This window comes from Bufo bufo, chromosome 1 (genome assembly GCF_905171765.1).
Source record: "Bufo bufo chromosome 1, aBufBuf1.1, whole genome shotgun sequence".
Taxonomy (NCBI): Eukaryota; Metazoa; Chordata; class Amphibia; order Anura; family Bufonidae; genus Bufo; species Bufo bufo.
In genome coordinates this window covers 248,695,953-248,705,339 of record NC_053389.1, presented here as the reverse complement: position 1 = coordinate 248,705,339, position 9,387 = coordinate 248,695,953, and the positions used below count along the sequence as shown (strand labels likewise).

The following is a 9,387-nucleotide window of genomic DNA, read 5'->3' as shown; positions in this document are numbered from 1 at the left end:
CTAGCTTCTGCACCTCAACCAATAGGTGCTCTCCACACTTAAACACGCCCCCCTCCTGCTATCACATACACTTTAGGAACATCCCCCTCCCCTAAACAGTGCCATCCACAGATCCCACCCTAAAAAGTGCCATCCACAGATCCCCCCCTAAACAGTGCCATCCACAGATCCTCCCCTAAAAAGTAACATCCACAGATCCCCCCCCTAAAAAGTGCCATCCACAGAACCCCCTCCCCGACACTCACAGGAGTACATTTATTAACTGTAATCTGTAACTTTAACTTTAATCATCGCTCATCTCTTTACTTTGATACCTTACTCTCAGCTCCGGTAACAGCAGGCAGTGTGGGCGGCGCTCACTCACTGACGTCACGCGCCTGCTCCTCCCACTAGGCGGCGCAGGCGCGTGACATCAGTGAGTGAGCGCCGCCCGCACTGCCTGCTGTTAACGGAGCTGAGAGTAAGGTATCAAAGTAAAGAGATGAGCGATGATTAAAGTTAAAGTTACAGACTCAGCTCACCAGCTGTCACAGCAGGTTTGGCAGCGGCGGAGAATGGGAGAAATCGAGATCGGACAGGGTTAGGCCGAGGGGGCGATCATGGTGGGCTTTGGAGCCCCGCGGCGTACAGGCCGGCTGCCCCCCTTTGTGTTGGTGGCGTTGTTAATGGTGATCGCCCTCCTGGCCTTTAACTACTGGAGTGTGTCTGCCCGCCAGGCCGCCTTGCAGGGGGATCTGGTGGCTCTTCAGGAACTTGTTCAGCGCACGAAGCCTGCCCGCAGCCGGCTGGAGAAGCACCATTCTAAGCTGATCATGCAGTCGGAGGGCAACCGGCGGCAGCTGGAGCAACAGCTGGGCGAATTTCAGAACATAGGGAATCGACTGCAGGCCCGGGACCTGGAGGCCCAGCGCTGCGAGGCGGACAGGGAGAAGCTGCTGGCCAACGTGTCACTCCAGATGGTAGACATCACTCATCTAAAGGAACAGTTGCATTCTTCATCAAGAATTTTTGTGACAGGAGAATCAGCTACTTGAGTACAAGAAAAATAATACCCTGCTGCAGAAAGAACTGAAGGAAGAGAGTATACAATGCCCTGTATATTCTAACCCCCAGGCGTTCCCATGGTGACGGGGATGCTGGCCTGGGGGTTAGAATATACCATCGGATCTGAGTTTTCACGATCTCAGTGAGATCGTGAAAACTCAGATCCGATTGTATATTCTAACCCCCAGGCGTTCCCATCACCTTTATCAAAATATGGAAACAAATATATATGACAGTTATACTGTACTTTAAAAGTTGATGAATACCATGATTAGTAGTAATGATTACTTTCCAGGTACAGCAGAGCTGAAGACTCTGTAGGCGCTATGTGCATAATGGGAAATCAATCAATATAGACTGCAGCATAGAGACCGTTGTACCTAGAGGGAACACAAATCAGACAATTAAGATTGTAACATGAGAATTCATTTACTGAAAGACTTTACTGAAACTTTGCATAAACGTTCTCCAAAACGGTTTACAAGCTTTGTCTTGGTTCCAGCAGGCTTTAGCATGAATCTGGCAGGCAAACTCCACTCTGCTATATCTGTTTCTCTCTGACTCTGCTGTACTGACAGGCTTGCTGTATAACTCAGCTTCTTTTGTATGCTGCACTTCACTTTGTAGTCTGACTGTTAAGTTATGCCAGAGAACTTTCCTCCTGGCTCCTGAGGCTTCAAGCTTTGGCCTCCATGGCCAGCAGAGCTGAGGGTGCTCTGGCTGGCACGCCCCTGCACACCCTTCCCCTAGCAGGGGATAAACTAGACTGAAGCTAACTGGTCCCCACCCTTCCTGCAGGAAGTAGGACTCGCCCACTTCTCTCCAGAGGGGGGTTAGAACGGAATGGTAAGTTAGTTCCATTCTATCTACATACAGCTCTGCTGTGTTTGCTGCCCCCTACTGGTGAACCAGGCACATTACATGTGAACATAACAGTTGCATAACAAAATAGGAATGCACATTGTGGAGGACCTGGAAAAAATGCACAAAATGACATGAGGTTAGAACAATAAAGACAGTAGCAGGGGGCAGAAGTGGTAACACCACTCTAGGGTGTTACATATGCAAATTATGGTTAATTTCATATTGTAACAATGTAACAATGTTCTTTTTGTTCGTCATCAGTAGATTGTCTTGTGAGAGATAACAGCTCATTTTAACTGTCGGACATCCGTGAATGATAGTTTTCATTACAATACATAAAAACCTCCAGAGACAGAAATAACATCAGTTTTTCCCGCAATATTTTGATCACCGCCTTGGAATGTCAGAAATATGCTCAGATAAGTAGATTCCCATGTCTACATGAAACACAGAATCAGTTCAGATGAAATGGGTTTTAATTAATTCTACCTAGGATACAATTAATCTGTCATTTTACAGGGTGGAAATCTGCAAAATTACAATTAATAGGCAAGGGAATTGTGGAAGAAATGTGTGCATGATGTGGATCAGATGAAATTCTCACAAGGCAAAGGGGGAACAAAAGGTAGCAGTGGGAGTGATGCCTGAAGATGCCAACAGGCTCCCATGCAACACCAGTATTCAAAATGGCACATGGTAGGTGGAGGTCCTGCTAAAGACTTTTACTTGGTCACAGGAGCGTCAAGTTGGCATCTCAGCAGCTCCAACAAACTGCTGTTAAGGGATCTGGTATTATTGCTATACAGTACGTCTGAGTTTTATATTATAAAGTAACTGTCCAGTTGGATGGTGATTTTGGAGATGAAGTCAGAGCTGAGCATTTAAATTGAGCCCCGACACCCTTTTCCCTGCAGGATTGTGCAGGAGGCTAAAAGCTAACTCTGCCATCCTAACAGTACCAATGGGGATGTGTCCGAATTTTCAGTTCCCCTCCAATGAGAGAGAAAAATTACAAGATATTGATGATGGAAGACAGATAAAAAGAGATAGATAGATAGATAGATAGATAGATAGATAGATAGATAGATAGATAGATAGATAGATAGATAGATAGATAGATACAGAGGTGGACTGGGAACTTAAAGTGGCCCTGGAAAAAATACTAAAAGTGGCCCAGTAGTCGGGTCCAAATTGATGGAAGGCAGGGCCAGCATAACCATATTGTGGTACATTATATACCACCCCAACAGAGCCAAATACCACCATCCATCACAAAATACTGCCAGCAGCACAAAATACATCCCCAAAAACTTCCACTGACCGGCTGTGCGGAGGGCCCCAGGTAGCCCCCGGGCATCGGCCCACCGGAAAATTTCCCTGTCATTTCTATGGCCAATCTGCCCCTGGATAGATAGATAGATAGATAGATAGATAGATAGATAGATAGATAGATAGATAGATTCAAAAGATGAGGCAGCACTTTAAATAACATGAAAAGGTGTTGACCCGTTAATTCCCAAAGCAACGTTTCAGCCCAGCACAATGAGACCTTTTTAGCTTTTATATAGATACAGTAGATATGAGGTACATAGATAGAAAGCTAGATAGACAGATAATAGATAGATAGCTAGGTAGTTAGATAGATAGATAATAGATAGATAGCTAGATAGATAATAAATAAAGATATAGTCCACTGTCATTGAACCCTTAGGTGCTGCTTTGCTGATTACGCCATCTTATGTAACAATTGTGTACTTTCAGGCGTTAATCCGGTAAAAAAAAAAAAAGCAAAAAAATACATACTCATATTATCCATTTGGCCATATTAATTGAAGACACCACACAAAATCTCTGATGACGTCAGCGTGCTGGCATGATGACATCACACGTGAGATTTTGCGTGGTATCTCCAATCAAGATGGCTGCCACAGACTCTCAGCAAGCAAATGGATGAGGTGAGTATGTTTTTTTTGTTTTTCACCATTCCAGAAAAAATAGATTTGTTACCACGGAGCGCGACTTCACGTCGAATCAAATTTTTCCTGAAATTCGGATCGAAGTTAATTCATGTGGTTTCGATTTGCTCAATACTATAAAGAGATAGATATGAGAGAGATAGATAGATAGATAGATAGATAGATAGATAGATAGATAGATAGATAGATAGATAGATAGACAGCGACCGGGCAGCAGGGGCAATATGTGAGTGTTGGTGGGCCGATGGGAGTAGTAGTTGTTTACTCACTGTTCTGTAGAGCTCCCTGGGCCGGTATGCAGCAAATGGAAGGGCAGCACCAGTTCCTTAGGGGCACACTCTGTTGTTCAGGCACTCCTGCCAGATGATGGTTGAGGTGCCCTTGGTGGAATGGTTTAAGGTGCCGTGGAGGCAGGGTCCCTGGTGTTCATGATGCCAGCACCCAGTGGTGGACTCTAATACGGACTCTCGTGTCAGCATCCCCGGGCCCGGCATCGCTGGGGCGTCCAACGCCCACATACTACGGCGGGGCACGGGAACACATAGTGGGGGAAAAATACTTAATGGGGGCAGTGTGGGGGCAAATTACTTACTGGGGCAGTGTGGGGGCAAATTACTTAATGGGGGCAGAGTGGGGGCAAATTAATTAATGGGGACAGTGTGGGGGCAAATTACTTAATGGGGACAGTGTGGGGGCAAATTACTTAATGGGGGCAGTGTGGGGGCAAATTACTTAATGGGGACAGTGTGGGGGCAAATTACTCAATGGGGCAGTGTGGGGGAAAATCACTTAATGGGGACAGTGTGGGGGGAAACTACCACATGGGGGGCAGTGTGGGGGAAATTGCTATATGAGGCAGTGTGGTGGAAATTACTATGTGGGGGCAGTGTAAGAGAAATTACTATATGGGGGCAGTGTGAGGGAAAACTACCACATGGGGGCAGTGTGGGGGAAATTGCCATATGGGGCAGTGTGGGGGAAATTACTATATGGGGCAGTGTGGGGGAAATTACTATATGGGGCAGTGTGAGGGAAATTACTATATAGGGGCAGTGGGAGGGAAATTACTATATGGGGGCAGTGGGAGGGAAATTACTATATGGGGGTAGTGTGGGGGAAATTACTATATGGGGGGAGTGTGGGGGAAATTACTATATGGGACCAGTGTGGGAAAAAATTACTATGTGGTTTGGGGGATGTTGCTATTGGGGAGGCACTGTAGGGGCCTTTCTATTACAGGACATATTAGGGGACATTATTTTTTGGGACACTATTCAGGCATTATTACCTGGAGCACAATATAGGGTGTTATTATTATTAGGGGCACTCTAGGGGACATAATAATTGCTGTAGACACTATAGGGACCTTTGGGATGGTTTATCAAACTAGTGTAAAATAGAACTAGGTTAGTTGCCCATAGCAACCAATTTTTGACAGCTTCTTTGAAAAATGAAAGGTGGAATCTGATTGGCTGCTATGGGTAACTAAGCCAGTTTTACTTTACACCAGTTTGATAAATGACCCCATTATGTCTATTAGGGTCACTATTTTTTCAGCAGTATAGTACCTGGGACATTGGGGAGCACAACGGGCACAGTATTGGGAATGGCAGCAGGATGACATTGTTGGGACACTAGGATGGAGGATGGGGAGGTTGATGGAAAAATTGAGAAATCTAATGCGTCTGTGTAACAAACTCTGTAGAGACGAGGTGCGGCTGAAATAATTTGTCATGGTGGTCTGGGTCAGATGCAGGAGAAGAGGAAAGAGAAGGTCTACATGATAGGAGAGGTCCCTGGATGTAAGAGGTATGTGGTGCTGTATTCTCCTCCAAGTCTTTTTATTATAATTATATGTATTTTAAATTTGGCAAATTTGTAACAGCCCAGATAACAGTGATTGTTATCTGTGTACAGATAACTTAGTAGATGTCCCCTGCAGTCTTATGTAGCACCCCACATAACACAATAGTTCACTGTGTTATGTGGGGTGTTACATAGGACTGCAGTTAACATCTATGAAATCTGTACTCAGAGAGTTATGAGATGGTGGGGGTATGATTCCTGGCACCCCCGCCAATCCGCTGTTTGAGGAGACCGCAAGGTTCTAGTGAGTGCCATAGCCTGTTTGCTCCTTACCATGTAAAGCGCTGTCCATGTGATAGCACTGTGTTTGGCAGTGGCGTAACTAGAGTGTTATGGGCCCCAGTGCAAACTTTGGATTGGGCCCCGCCCCCATCCAATTTATACAAAGAGGCGGCAATTTTTTTTTAAACTAAGACCAAGGCATGGCTACACTCACCCAGTCCTAACTAAAAAATCTGACTGGTCCTATCTCATCCATAGTGTCACTGGCATTGGCGTGATGTCCACTAAATCCGGAATAAGGTCCCTGTAGTGATAGAGAAAAAAAGAATAATCACATAAGGAAAGGATGGTGACTGCCCCTGTGAAATCACCAGCAGGGGGCGCTGTGCTCGTCCTGTAAAACTGAGCCATGCCAATGTATAGCAGGGTAATATAGGACATTTCCCTTAAGTGCTACCACACAGTACTAATGCCCACATTGTGGCCCCTCACAGTAATTAAGCCCACCTTGTGGCCCCTTCACAAAAGTTATGTCCTCCTTGTGGCCCCTCACAGCAGCTATACCCACCTTTATTCCTGTCACAGTAGTTATGTCCACTTTTGTGCCCCCTCACAGTAGTTATACAAGATATGTTCACCCCTCACAGTAGTTATGCCCACATATGTGACCCCTCAAAGTAGTTATGCCCACATATGTGCCTCCTCAAAGTAGTTATGGCAGATTAGGTGCCTCCTCACAGTAGTTATTCTAGATTAGGTGCCCCCTCAGTAAAAATGCCCACTTTTGTGCCCCCTCATTTTAGTTGTGGCCCCCCTTTTGCCTCCAGTCTGCAGCTTTATGAGGGGAAAAAAACCACATACTTACCTTCTTCCCTGATGACGTGCTCCCACACTTACATTGCGCTGCTGGCTGTGCTGGAAGCTGATTCCCAGGCTTTCAGCACTCCTCCCACAGTCAGCAGCGCCATGTGCGGCCTGCAGGGGGAGCACCGGAGCTCAGAAGAAAAGTGAAGCAGGGAGAGGGGAGGGCTCCCTGCTTCACTTCTCGAGACAACAGCCCGGCAGTGACAAGAACTGCCGAGTGAGTGCGCACCCCCCCCCCCCCCCCTTGCCTCTGCGCCGTCCCCACTTGCCTTTGCGCCCGGGGCGCATATTATACATGTTTTAAGAGTGCTCTGACGGGGCCGGCATAGAGGTATGTGGTAATGTGGTAATGGATAACGTTGTGCCCAGTGGCGTAACTAGTAGTGTCCCCCACTGCCCACAGTAATATCCCCAGTAGTGCCCCCCACTGCTCAGTAATTTATCCAGTAGTGCCTCACACAGCCCATTGTAGTGTCCCCCACTGCCCCCAGTAATGTCCACAGTAGTGTCCCCCACTGCCCCAGTAATGTCCCCAGTAGTGTCCCCCACTGCCCCCAGTAATGTCCCCAGTAGTGTCCCCCACTGCCCCCAGTAATGTCCACAGTAGTGTCCCCCACTGCCCCAGTAATGTCCCCAGTAGTGCCTCCCACTGCCCCAGTAGTGTCCCCCACTGCCCCAGTAATGTCCCCAGTAGTGCCTCCCACAGCCCCTTGTAGTGTCCCCGACTGCCCACAGTCTTCATGTAATGGGGCCCAGCATTTTCACTGTACTTAATGTCAGGCCCCGCCAGAGAGCTCATCTCACCTGCATGATATGCACTTCTCCAGTCTCTAGGCCTCCAGCATCAGGCCCCGACACTGCCACACTAAAACTAGTCACAAATTAAGCAGGTGTGCGGAGCCTGACTAACATAGGTTAGGCTCCACCCACCTGCTTAATGTGTGACCAGTTTTAGTGTGGCAGTGCCGGGGCCTGATACTAGAGGCCTAGAGACTGGAGAAGTGCATATCATGCAGGTGAGTTGAGCGCTCTGACGAGGCTCGGCATTAAGTACAGTGAAAATGCCGGGCCGCGTTACATGTGAGTAGTGTTAAGCGCGAATATTCAAATAGCGAATTTTTTTAGCGAATCTCGGCACTTCGCTAATTCGCGAATATATTTAGAATATAGCACTATAAATTTGCTATTTCGAATATTGTTTTTTTTTTGTTGTTATTGTTATATTTTTTTCTTTCCCACTTCCCAAAAGTAGCTCTTACCTGTCCTGAGGATTCCTGGCTGCTCCAGTCAGTGCCCGTTGCCGCTTCTGCTGACTTCTGTGCTCATGGAGCATCCCCATCACCATGGGAACGCCTCCATACTAGAATGTACTGTCGGATGTGAGAATTAAGTTGAAATCGCAATGCGATTACCGGTACTTCAAGTTATATTAATCGAATTGCGATTTCAACTTAGCACTGCTATATTCCATATTTGTTAACTTCGTTACTTCTAGCAAGCTGACCCATTAGAAACACAGCTCTAAGTTGAAATCGCAATTCGATTAATATAACTTGAAGTAATCGCATTGCGATTTCAACTTAGACCTGATTTACTATGGTTGGCTTGGTAGAATTAGCGAAGATGACGAATATGATGAATGTATTCGTCATATTCCGTCAAAACGAAGATAACGAAGTATTCTCCATCTTCGTTTTAGCTCCATATTCGTCAACTTTGCTAATTCTAGCAATCAAATAGGAAAGTTGACTATAGAGACAGCTGTGTTTAATTCGCTATGCGATTATATTACTGTGCATTTTTTTTTATAAATAGAATAATTATAATAATTATCAAGTATTATAATTATTTTATTTATTTTTAAAAAAAGCAAAGTAATATTATCGCATAGCGAATTAAAAACTTAGCTGTCTCTAGTCAACTTTCCTATTTGATTGCTAGAATTAGCCAAGTTGACGAATATGGAGCTAAAACGAAGATGGAGAATACTTTGTTATCTTCGTTTTGAGGAATATGACGAATACATTCGTCATATTCGTCATCTACGCTAATTCTAGATATCAAACTAATAGAAAAGTTACCTTAAGTTAAAATCGCAATACGTGATTATTTAAATCGCATATTAATCGCGATAACTAGAATAATGACGAATATTAGTTTTCGACGAATATGAGACGAATATTCAAGCGAATATTCGCGAATTTCGTCGAAATCGAATATGGCACCTCCCGCTCATCACTACATGTGAGCGCAGCGGGCCCCCCCCCCCCCCCCCCCCCCCCCCCCCCCCCCCGCCTGGCTCGGTTGCGGTCGCACCCTCTGCGACCACACTCGTTATGCCCAAGCTTGCGCCTAGTCGTCTGGCTGTGTCCAGGTGCTTTTAAGCTTCTCCCGGTCACTGGTGCTGTGAAGTTCATAAACTAATGCTGCTTCTACCTCCACTAGACTTTCTCTATATCCACAGTTTACTCTGGTCTGTGCTAGGTAGCTGTAAGGATGTTCTCCCTACTCCCTCAGCTTGGCCAAGGCCAAGGGGCTAAGATAGCAGCTA

The 9,387-nt window shown here is 46.0% G+C and overlaps 1 pseudogene; it reads left to right on the top strand.

The window, feature by feature from the left end:
* The first annotated feature begins 575 nt into the window (after positions 1-575).
* The window catches only part of LOC121002468, a 33,712-nt pseudogene continuing 24,900 nt past the window's right edge, over positions 576-9,387 (top strand).